Genomic DNA, 12,704 nt, shown 5'->3' with positions numbered 1-12,704 from the left:
GTTGACAGTTTCGGTTGCTTTCTGGATTCATCTTCTCCCTTTATAATCTCAGAAAAATCCCCACTGAACAAAGTACGGTATAAAACCTTCTGAAAAATTAGTAAAATGCTCTGAGATGATCCAAATGCTTTAAAGCTGAAGATATACTAACATTTATATAATCAGCTTTCTAAGGGGAAACTTCAAAGCTTCCAAGCTACCTGCAAAACAGCACTGCCTGTAGCAGCAGGGTGAGGAGAAGGGGAGAGGATTGACAGGAAGAAGGACAGATGGTAGGTGGGAAAAAGAATTACAGGCTTTTGCTGCCTTGTGGCTAAACTTAGCAGTATTTACTTTTTTTAAGAGAATTAGGAGAAAGAAACGGATGTTGCTGTTTTTATCACTGTCCATAACTATGCAATAAGAATTACGTGTTCTGATGTGTTTGTGGATCTTGGTGAAAAGTGTGCAAGAAAATACATACCACCCCCAGCTCCATTTTCAGTCCCCATTTCAGTGTAAAGCAAGTTTTATCCCAGACAGCACTCTCTCTAATCCCCTGTGAAAAAGGAAGAGTTTGTCTCCCTTCTGCACAGCACCTGCTACACCTCGGTGTAAAGACTGTATTGTCTTGGAAAACAAGCACTGCCTGGTGGGGAGGAGAGGCACTGACCCCTCCTGAGCTCCCTGGGAAGAAGGATGTGCTGCCTTTCATCTGGCTGGGCCTGTGCCTTAGGCATACATTTTCCCTTTGTAAGTGAGCTAAATTGGTGTTAGGGCAGACTTTGTTTCAGAGATTTGCCACTAAAAACATAATCATCAAGTAAGAGAATATCTTTGAAGAACATGTGCACAAACCCATCTTTTTATATCTTTTATATTGCTTGTATTTGCAGGTGTATAATTGTGTATTTGCTTATACAAAGAAACAGGCAAAAATAACAGGAATAGCCTTTGGTGACTTGTACACTGGGGTGTGTATTCCTAGGGTGGGCTTCACAGAACAGTGCTCATTAACACAGCTCAAGTAATTTAAAATGGCAATATGCCCTTTTTTGAATATTTATAACTGTTTTTAACCTAGACAACTCCTTTTTTTTTTAATTTTTTCTTCCCTTTCCTGATAAAACAAAGTCTGTGTTTGGGTGTACTGTAAGTTTCTAAGCCAGTTCTCAGCTGGCCTAGTTAAGGCCCATTTACATGAGGGCAGTGGGGCTAAGGCAGTTTGCACCAGCTGTGAAGCCAGGTCTCCATGCATTTGTATTCACAGGAATGAATGCCTGGTGCAGTTTTGATTGGGGATTGAATATGGTCAGGTTCCAAAACACTGGCTTCTCATTAATCACAGCAGAGATAATTATTACTCTAGGCTTGATTCAGTCTTTCTTAAATAATTTCTAAATTGTAATTTGGTCAGATCTAGGCACTTAACCGTGAGTCTGTATAGGTAAGTTCAGTCAAATACACATATTTTGCCCAGCACACTGGGCACCCAGCTATGGTCATATGTACCATGTCCTGTATCATATTTGGGCAGCAGGGTGGCTTCCCTTGCAATAAGGTTGCACACAGCACAGCTGCTTTTGCAGGCCAGGCACACAGTATAGTGTGTAGGAGAGAATAAAGAAACCAATATTTGCATTTGTCCACTAGTGTTTCAGACAGGGTTTCATTTTTCCATTTGCAAAAGTCACCTTTGACAAAAGTCGGCTGATCGAAGCACCTAAAAATCTCACACTAGTGGTCATAAATAAGAAGCACCCACCTTGTCCTTCATATCTTTTTGATTGAAGCCATGCAAACTCTCCCTGCAGGGCTCTAGTAACATTATGCTCCTGCCAAATGCATAGGTCTCCTAGCAAACACTAAGGACTCCAAGATGTAAGTCCTATTCCTCAGAAAACACAAAGCATATTTAGGAGCTTGCTGATTTGGACATTCCTGCAGTACACTAGTGACTCCTGGTCTTAGTGCTAGGCCACACAGCTACTTTGAAAATGAAGTTACAAACAAGATGGGTAACATGATATGTTAGGAACAGTTTAAAGAACAGAAACACTGTCTGATCTGATTTGCTTTTGTTGTTGTTAGTGCAGATATTATTGCAATCATGAGATCAGCCTTGAAGAACTAATCAAATTTTCAACAGTCCATTCAACAAAATTTAATGCAACAACCTAGTGTCCCAGAGGAATCTGCTCCCTGCCTCAGCAGCTTCCTTTATTTCTTGAAGACACTGAGAACTTTTAGAATAGCTGGTTTATAAGCCTATGCTATTTTCATGCTCTATGGACTACTTTGTGTTGATGGTGGCATATCTGAACTGTGAATTTAACAAAATTATTGAAGCACTGGATTTTAGAAGTTTTGTGCTGATCCACATAATGTTCCACAACTATAGCCATTTTCAACGACAAACTAACCCGTGTTGATGTTGTCTGGTAGTTGAATGTTAGGTTTGGAGGGTGGGGGAAAGATGTGAAAGCACTGGATAAGGAGCTGTGAAGTTGAAATTGCTGCTTCTGAGATAAAAGATTCAAATCTTTCTGTTAGTGAGAATGTTTGTTTCATCCATTCACTTTTATAAAAAAGCAAGTAAGGAAGAAGAAGGATGTAAGCTTTAAAACTCTGCAGTTTTATTTGGATTCTAAGAAGAATACAGAAGAGAAATGTAAGGATTAAGGGAAAAATATAAATGAGAATGAATATTTAAAGCCAGCTTTGAGGCTTCAAGGCTCTACCAGAATTATCAGGTGTGCTTGCAAAGGATGTATTAGCATATGCATTGCAAAGCAGTGGAAGTGTAATTGTGTTGACAGTTATGAGCCCATAAGAAATGTACAGAGAAAGATAGGACTTTGGGGGGAAATTCAGTTTTAGCACAGCACAGCCTGGTCCGTTCCATCCCTAATAGTTTGGGGTTTTTTTTGGTTTTTTTGGGGTTTTTTTTTTGTAGCTAGTGCATTTGGATTATGGCTTTCCCGACTCTTTGGTCTGCTCTCAGCCTTTGCAAAAAATTATGATGGCTGTGGGGCTGATATCACTACACCAGCTGTCAATAGGATGCTGAAGAATCTGTCAGAGGCAGCACAGCCAGGGTGATTGTGTCCTGAGCGCTCCTGCCCTGTCTCTGATGTGCTTCTGAAGCCTTCAAGGCAGGCAGGGAAAGGGGCTGCTGTGAAAGCCATGTGCTGTGCAGCTGCCACAGTGCCTCCTGCAAAGTCACATCACCTAGGGAGGGGTCTGCACATTCTTGCTTAGGCACTAGGACTGGGGGCTGAAGCAATTTGGTCACTGGCATTGCAGTACCTGAAGGCAAATGTGAATACATTTAATGATAAAAACACTTGTGTGAGAGCGGTCTGAAAGCAAAACTCAAGACATACTGATGAGGAAGAAGAAAGGCAAGGACACAGAATAAAAGGACTGTAATCTCCTGAGAGACTTACATTTAGTCCCAAGAGACTGAAGAAGACATTTCTCTACTCAAACTGCTTTAGCATCAGATTCCTATGCAAAATTTGTCTATAATGGGAGGTGTGACCAAGTCCTTCCTGAACATTATTTCAGGCACACCCCAAGAGTGGAAGCCCCAGGCAGAAAGGCAGACCAGAGGGCCAGCTAATAGCTCTGGGGAGCAGGAAGGCAGCAAGATGTTATTCTGTTCCACAGTTGAAAATATAAGAGCAAAAGTTGGAGTGCATCTTGCAGCTAAACCACCCAAACAACTCAGCAGTCTGTTTTGTGGATCATTTGGTCAGCGAGACACAATCAATCTGTGGTGAGACTTCAAAGCCTAAGTCTCTTTGTGGATCTAGACTAGACACTACCTTAGGATTTAGGCTGTGAAAAACTGGCAGCAAGGTGGAAGGATTAAATGGGATCTATAATCTTTCTCTCTACCACCTACCTTTATCTCTTTGTATTTCTTCTTTGTTTGCATTTTTACCTAGTCATTCCCTCCTGGTCTTCCCTCTCCCCCTAGCTGCACTTTTCCTTACCCCAGTTGCTCTGTTCCATATGCACAACTTGGCTGGAAGCAAAACTAATAAGATTTTCAATCTACAAAGCCCAGATGGCTCTTTCCGTGCTTCAGAGGCTGTCAATCTTGTTCGTCTCACTTCCTGGTCATTAGCAGAGGGAAGGGAGGAATGGGAGGAGCAGCAAGTCTCCTGCTAGGCTAGGAGAGGAAAATATTCCCTATCAGCATTGCTGGGGTGTGAAGGTAGTTGCAGAATAGGGAAAAGAATAGAGAAGCAAGACTGTTTCAGAGTGCAGGAGTCTGATCTAGTAATGATGTCAAAAAACCCCCAAAACTGACCAAAATAGTATAAAAGGAAATTCACTAAAAAGAGAATAAAGTATATTTTAATCAAATAAAAAATATAAATAAAGATGATATCAGGAATGTGTGGAGAAGCAAGATCCAGGTGTTGGGAGATGGAAGAGATGCAGAGCCTTATGGAAAGAACAAGATTTGTAAAGGAGTATCTGTTTGTTGTGTGGGTAGGGGTGACATTCATGAGTTTGGAGTCCTAGGGCTGGAGCTGTGAATGGGAAGGCAGAAATTAGTTGTGAAAGGAATGAAGACATGGCCCCAAAGGACTAATTTTATATAGAAAATACCCTATATTTGATAGCTTTTGTTCTCTTAACCAGTTGCAAACAACTTTCAAAGATGGGTAAATGTCTCAGATAATATTATGCTATAGATGTGGGGGGGAAAAAAGGACAGAAATAGGAACAGCCTTATATGCCAGGCTAAAGTGACCTGCAGCATAGAGCTGCAGTGCAGATGGGACTGTGGGACTGAGAGCTACCTCATCCCTTCTTCCATGCAGCAGAGCTGACCAGCTGAGATGTTCAGGGCCCACACAGGGGAAGGAAATGCCTGCAGTCCCATTGGCACTACTAAGAAACATTGCTGAAGCAGACACTGAACTCTCCTTTCCTTTACTCATTATGTAAAAAGTCCAGAAGATTGTCCTAATACACAGCCAAGATGTCTTATTCTTGTTTCTTGTACCTTGGGATTTGAGTTCTTTTACTGGCATCAAATTTAAAATTATCTCCTGTGAGGCACAAAAATATTTACATGGTATCATTTTTATCTATGGGAAATTAGGCTGAAATTAGTTGACCTGAGCAGAGTGCTAGGTACTTACTTCAGCAATATCTCACACCTCTTCTTAACAGCACAAGAGGAGAAAATAAGATGAAAAGCTCTTGGGCTTAGATAAAGGCAGTTTAATGAAATAGAGCAAAAAGTCACATGTGTAAGCAAAACAAACAAACAAACAAACAAAAAAAAAAAAGCGAACAAAACCCCCCAAATAGTCAGAAGATATACATATGTATTCTATACATTTCATCAGCAAGAGACACTTCAGAGGAAAGAGGGCCTCACTGTAGGTAGGAGCTACCTTGTGAAACAAACAACTTAATAACAAATGCCCCATCCCCATACCTTTCTTAGCCTTTCTCACTGAGCAGACATTGCATGGTGTGGAACATCTCTTTGATCAGATGGGGTCAGCTGTGACAGCTGTGCCCCCTCCCAGCCCCTTGCCCACCCTCAGCCTCCTGCCCTTTGATGTGGTGTTTGGAGAGGGAGCCTTGATGTTGTGCAGGCACCACCCAGCAGCAGCCAGCAGACTGGGGTGCCATCAAAACCTTTCCAGCTGCAAAACAAAACACCACAGCACTGCATGAGCTGCTAAGAGAACAGGTAGCTCCACTCCAGGCAGACCTAGTACATAGGCAAAAATCACTACTGATCATACATCCAAAGAAATGTTAGTCATAAGGCACCTCAAGAGACTTCTTTTCCAGTCTCACACACAAATGAGAGCAGATGACATGAACTGTGGTTTTACCTAACCAGGTCTTGAAACCTTTCAGGTCAGAATGCTCCACAACCCCTCCCAACTGCTCAGTCCAGCACTGCACCATTTTCTTGGGATTTATTTTTCCTAGGGTCTGATCTGAACCTCCTGAACCACAGCTTGTGGTCATTGCCCTTTGTTGTATATCTGTGTTCACTAAGAAGCGTTTGGCAGGAACCCCTATCTCAAAATATTGATTACCTTAAAGAAATTCTGAGTCCATGGTGCTCAACTTTTGCTCAATAGATACTGAGAGAGAATAGTTTCATGTTAAGTTAGAGCCTTATGTATTTTCATCTTCTTCTTTAGGATGAGTTACTTTCTGGTTAGCTGTAAAAATAGAATGGGCTACTTCAGCTGAATAAAATCAGGTATTTGTTGTAAATTATTTCAATATTGTTTGAGACTCAAATGTCAGATGGGAAGGTAGATATAAAATAATCACCTTAATGCTATTGAAAGCTGAAGTATATGCACATTTTATGTTTTTTTCTGCTCAGTATGGACTATTTTATATCACTTGGCTTACTGAGAGTTAAACTGTGCAACTGGGAAACAATAAAATCTTTCTACACATTAAATACACAAAATATGGCTGCTGCTTACTTGCTTTGTAATTTTCACTGACACTCTTGTCCTGTATATAAATAGGAAGCTTGCTGTGTGCTTAGGTGCATGTCTCTGTTTCATCTATTCAATTCTGTACTGCAACATTAAAAAGCATTATATTCCTCCCCTTCCGTGGGTGATTGATATTAAATCTGTAAGTTTAGAATTTTTCAAAGAAATACAAATTTTTGTTATTTCAGCATGCATTTTAAAAGTACAACTAAACCTCCACTTGTTTCCTTCTGCATTAATTTAGCCTGTCAAATTCCTAGCTCCTCATTTTAATTCAAGATGTGATGCTGAAAACATATCTTCATCTCTGTCTGGGAAAAAATGTCTACTTAAAATAGACAAAATCCTTTAGTCTACAGATTTTGTCATTATCATTTTGCTCACTCTTAGTGCTACACATAAATATTGATTTTCTTTCTGTGCTTAAATCTTCAAAGAATTATTTGATATATCTCCAAAAATATCACAGAATACAACAGAAATCTCAGAAACTGAGATTTGAGAAGGAATGTCTGTGAAATGAATTGTGTATTTGTGTAAAAAAATTAAACCAAATAGATTGCAAAACATTCTCAAAAATGAGAAAAAAATGCAAGAATGCATGTGGTTAACCAAAGTATTTTTGAGTCTATGTGAACTTATCTTAGGTGAGAGAAGTTCCCTATTTCAGAGCAGTTAATAACTCATTGTTCAGAAGGAATGTTGGATATAATTCAGAGCAGCAATATGAACATGAAATATTCTGACCCAAATTTCTCAGCTACCTACTACTTTCTCCCGATCTAAGAAATATTTAATTAAATACATTAGCAGTTGATTAGCTCCCAAAGAGAAGATGGGAATTGTCAGATTCATCTCACCTGAAGCTGGGTAATTTATAACATGGAGGGTTATATCTGAGCTGCATTGCAATGTCCAGCCCTAGAAGAAAAATGTGTACTGGATGGCCATAGTCTTCTACAGTGGTTTTACCATATCTGGATAGGGAGATTTTTATTTTAATCTAGCCCAGAATGGTGGAAAATATTGCAAATAGGGTTTTGGGAAATAGATTATATTTTTTCCAAGTGAATGCTGACTTTAAATCAACTGTATCTGTCAAAGACATAAAGTAAAACATGTTGAATGGATACCTGGAATCAAAGACATACAAGAAGATGAAAATATGTTTGGTATAAACACTGTTTATCTGTTTAAAATTTTCCACTGCACATTCACCATCTCCTTTCAGTGCTGTGCTCTTTCTTTTTGTTACATGGCATCCCTATCAATGCTTGGAGATGAGATTTTGGCACTTGTGATCTCCAATGTTCTGTCTCCTAGGCTGAGCACTCAAATGACTTTTCTTGTTTTTGTTTTGTTATTTGTTTTCTTTTTTCTTTATACTTTTTCCATTTTTCCTTATTTCATGTTGTGCCATGTTCCTGTTGGCAGAGGCAAGTAGAACAATTTTAGAAGTTATTTTGCTCATCAGTGAAAATGTCTCAGTGCAGATAGATCCAGCTGATGTGACTTGCTATGTAAATCCATTCAATTCCAATATGTCCCTGTTCATAATATGTCTGGAAATCTCTTCCTCTACATTCTTTTAATGATAATGAAGAATGAACAAGAGTCTGATATGTGTCTTTAAGCAAAGAAGAGGGAATTTTTCTTCCCTGTTTAAATGCTATGTTTTTCTTTACAAACTGGTAGAATGAAACAGACTGTTCAGTTTAAAAATCTATTTTCAAATTAATTTTTAAAAAAACTACCCAAAATTTGCACTGACTTTAAAGCCAGAAAGAGGGTTTTGACCAAATATTTTTAAAAGTAAAATAGAAAAAAATGTTGGTAATAGTTAAAAGAGATTTGAAATATTTATAAATAGAGAAGTTGTTTATAATGTACATGTGTACATATTAGATACATTTCAAAAAAGTAAAGAAAAAATTAACCTTTTAATTTAAAACTTATTCTTTTAAACTGGGAAAAAGCTGTTTCTTTATAGTGTACCTAAGCCTTAAATCTACTTCTTATTACTTTTATTCAGCTTGTGTATTTTATATTTTTAAAACATACAATAAAAGCAAATTCACTTAATCATCTAAAGTCACTGCTTGGTTTACAATACTAGAGTCTTTAAATCTCCTGCTATGGAAAAAGGGAAAAACTGTAGTTCATAATTATTCTGTGTTATGGAACAGACTTGCTCTGCGGTGCAGTTTTTTTCTTCAAAAATGGATTGAATTTAAGCCTCTGTCATTATTTGTAGAGCTATATTTTCTGCTATTTTGCCTGATTGTCATTTACATTGATGCAGAGTCACTGCTACTTGGGTGTTAAATGCTGTCATTCTGAGCTGGTTGATATTTATCCTACTTTGCATATCTATACATCAATAGATGTAGAGGAAAACAGTGCAGAATTAGGTGAGCAGTTTTACAGATATAGTTAGAAGGGCAGTAAGGTTATTTTTCATGGTTTTTTATACTGCTAAAATATGTTAGATTTTCAAAAGGAGGTTAAATGTCTGCCTTTTTTCACTGTGTGAAAAAAAAAAAAAAAATCCCAAGCCCCTAAGACACACAGCGACAGAAACGCAAACAAAATTATGTTAATGTTTTTTAAATTCTTACAGTTTACAGACATCACACTAAATTATTTTCATATCCCTCAGTAGCATGTCTTCTGTAGGTGTTAGGCATTCTCCCACTTAATCAGTGCAATGTGGGAGGGAATAGATTCCAATGAAGGAAGAGAACATTAACTTTGATCAGAGCCTTTTCCACATTTTTGCTAGTTTCAGCCTTTAAAGGCTCAGCTCAGTTGCCTGAAGACAGAAATATTTTAGTGTTTGAAATGCCAGAGACAATATGAGATATCCTCTCAACAATGAATATAAAAATAGAAAACTATACCTTACTGGAAGAGCAGCTGAAGGACAGGTGGGACAGCTTAGGTCGTCTCAAACCTGTGTAGTGATGTTTATGCAGCTCAAGACAACTCCAAGAGTTTCAGAAGTACAGAGAAAAAGTAGTAGTGTATGTGTCATTTAAAGGGAAATGTTGCCTCAGAATAATCCTGGCTCTCTGAAGCCAGATCAAAGACTTCATTCGCTAGAGATCTGATCTCAAGCTGTCAGGAGAGGCAAAAACATTAACTTAAAGAACCTTTGTGTGTTTTGTTTCATAACTGGAGCAGACTTTAAGGATGTACACAGTCAGTTGCTACAACTAGGATGACAACCACTCTTAATAACTCTATAAGGTGGCCAAATTCTTCTGGTAAAACTCTTGCTGCATTTTGAAGCACACAAAACCCAAAAAACATCTGAGTTTCAGTAGCTGTGCTGAAAAACAGCTTATGTAAAGTTGCCATAGACCAGTTTTCTGCTAGGGAATGAAGAAGAATTAATGGGAAAGTCTGGGGGCAGGATATGACCAGATCTAAATCAATTTTTGAGTGTCCTGCAGCTAGTGCTGTAGTTTGCAATCAAGACAGATCCCTCTCCTTGGAAAAACAAACATGTTCCTCCAGATTACGTGTCATTTCTAAATAAAGATGAGGATGGCTCTGAGTCTGAGCTATAGACTTATCTGCAGTTCTCTTCCTCAGGCTTAACTGTGTAATATTTGGGAGAAGGTAGTCTAGACTACAACCCTGCAGGCAAGGATCTGAGAGTGTTGGTTGGCAGGAGGCTCAATGTGAGCCAGCCCTGTGAGCCAAGAGGGTGAAACAAGCACCAAACACTGGGGTGCAACAAACACATCATGACCAGCTGGTGAGAAGAGGTGATTATTCTGCTCTATGTGTACAAACTTCTCAGAGAGATGAGTGATACCCCAAGCCAGCCAGCATTTAAGAGGCATTTGGACAATACCCTTGGTAAAATGCTTTAACTACTTCATCTCTGAAGTAGTTAGATGGTTGTTGGATGGAACTAGATGGACATTGTAGATTACTCCCACCAGAAAATTCTATTCTTCTGTTCTATTCTATTCTATTCTATTCTATTCTATTCTATTCTATTCTATTCTATTCTATTCTATTCTATTCTATTCTATTCTATTCTATTCTATTCTATCCCATTAAAAATGAACCAACCAAAAAAACCCAAAAAACAAAACAACCTAACACATCATGGTAATTGTCTGTATATATATCCCTAATGACTGCAATCAGCTGGTATACTTTTTTTTTTATAGTTGACTGTAGGACATGATTATCAATTAATGGGATAAGATTGGTATTCTTTTCTGTTCCAAGTGTCCAAAATAGCTTGAAGCTTGTGATGCAGTCAGTAGACTGGGACTTTCACAGCATGACACGGAGGATGTGTGTTTTACACCCCAATGACATTCATGGAATTATGTGTATGCATCCAAAGTCCTGCTCCTACAACCTCTGGGTGCCTGTGCAGGACACAGAAAGACAAACATGGTTTGGCATTGTTCAGATTGCCTGTAGGAAATAAAACAATCTGAAGATCTGATGCCTTCCCAAAAGCACATCTCTCTTCAGAGAGAGATTCTGGTCAGGAATTTGGGAGAAGGTGGGAATAACCTAGACAGAAGCTAGGGACAAGCTTAATCTATCCCATCTGGAATGTTTTCAAGCAACATTGCTTCTCTCCTGCTGTTTCCAATGAATTACTAGACCCAAGTTTCTCTACTAATCAGTATTCTGCCTTTTCTCCAACATCGGAGCTTTATATAGCTCTTTGATTAAATTAGAGAAATAACACACCTGCCAGGGTAAATAAACAAAGTCCAGGGAATCTACCATTTCCCATTGGCTCCTGTGTCCTCCTCTCCTCTGTTCCACTCCAAATTTTTACCTGAAAATATTGATTTTGCTAGCATTTCTTGTTTATGGTTTATTTTTTTTTCCATTGGGAAAATTTAAATTAAATGCTTTGTGCCAGCTTGACATTCATTTGTGCTGGCTGAGCTCCCTTGGAGACTCATGGGATAAAGCTTGTGTGCTTTATTCCCCCTTCATCCCTGTGGGCTGGCTTCCACTCTGAACTGCATCTTCAATAAGGAGAAACACAACACCTTTTCTCACAATCAGTGTGGGTCTCTATCTCCTTGTCTTGCTCTGTTTTCAGAGAGATCCCATTCCTTCTTTTCCTCTGAACTTTTTTTTTTCTTTTCTTTTCTGCTTCTGTCTAATATACCTGAGCTTTGTTTTTGTCAAATCCACAATATCTTTACCTTCCACCAAATCTATTCTTTGATGCCTTGTTCTGGGCTGATAATGAGGACATGCTTTGCTCCACAAATCTCTTTATATGTCTTACCCCACCTCTTTCTTCATCCCAAACAGTTGGCATTGGCTCTGTTGGACACATGCAAAACTTCTGGAAGCTTCTCACAGCAGGAACCCCTGTAGACCCTCTGCCCCAGCATACAGCCCAATAGAAGCAAAAACATCAGACAGTCATAACAATAATATTACTACTAATAATAATCAAGATGATTTTTTCAGTGGTAGCCTTTATCTTGCAATAGTGTAGTGTGTTTCCACAGAGCACTGTGTCATACTTAAAAGCTATGTTTATTCAGCTATGCTTATTTATATCATCCTTTATATCAACACAATTTCTAAAGAAGTCTCCCAGAAAAAATATTCAGGTAGAATTTCAGTATTTTTATTTTATGTTCAACTTAGGAAGCACACAAACAAAATGCCCTTCAGGTGTTGACCTTCAAGTTAATGACCTCCTCAGAGTCATAAACTTTTGTCAAGGAGCAATGAAAGTGGAAGCTGCACAAAAGGTAGATAAATACACAAACTTTCTAATTCAACAAATTGAAGTCAACTCTTGCTGACTAAAAAATACTGCCTTTTTTTTTTGTTTTTTTATGTCCATATGTTTATGCATATGTGAATGACACCACTGTATTTTCAGTTAAAAACTTACACAGGTTCTCAGGGACAATGACATAAGCAGGTTGCCTCTGTCAGTGGAATAGGGTAGGTGAGGAAAGTGGGCTGTATGGGGCTATAGCTTTCTTCCATGCTCAAGGGGACATTGAGAGAAAATGAAATGGTAAGGAGAATGAAACAACAAAGCTCAAAAGATGTTATCATACAGGAGGAATTCATGTACAACAGAGAATACTGACAACAGTTGGTTGAAAAGATATTTTTATCAGCAGCAGGCAAGGAATCAATGCTTAACTACAATTCAAGGCTGAAAGAGTACTGACAAAATATACCACTACAGGACAG

This window comes from Erithacus rubecula (assembly GCF_903797595.1).
Source record: "Erithacus rubecula genome assembly, chromosome: 1".
Lineage (NCBI taxonomy): Eukaryota > Metazoa > Chordata > Aves > Passeriformes > Muscicapidae > Erithacus > Erithacus rubecula.
Note: the sequence above shows the minus strand (reverse complement) of the source record.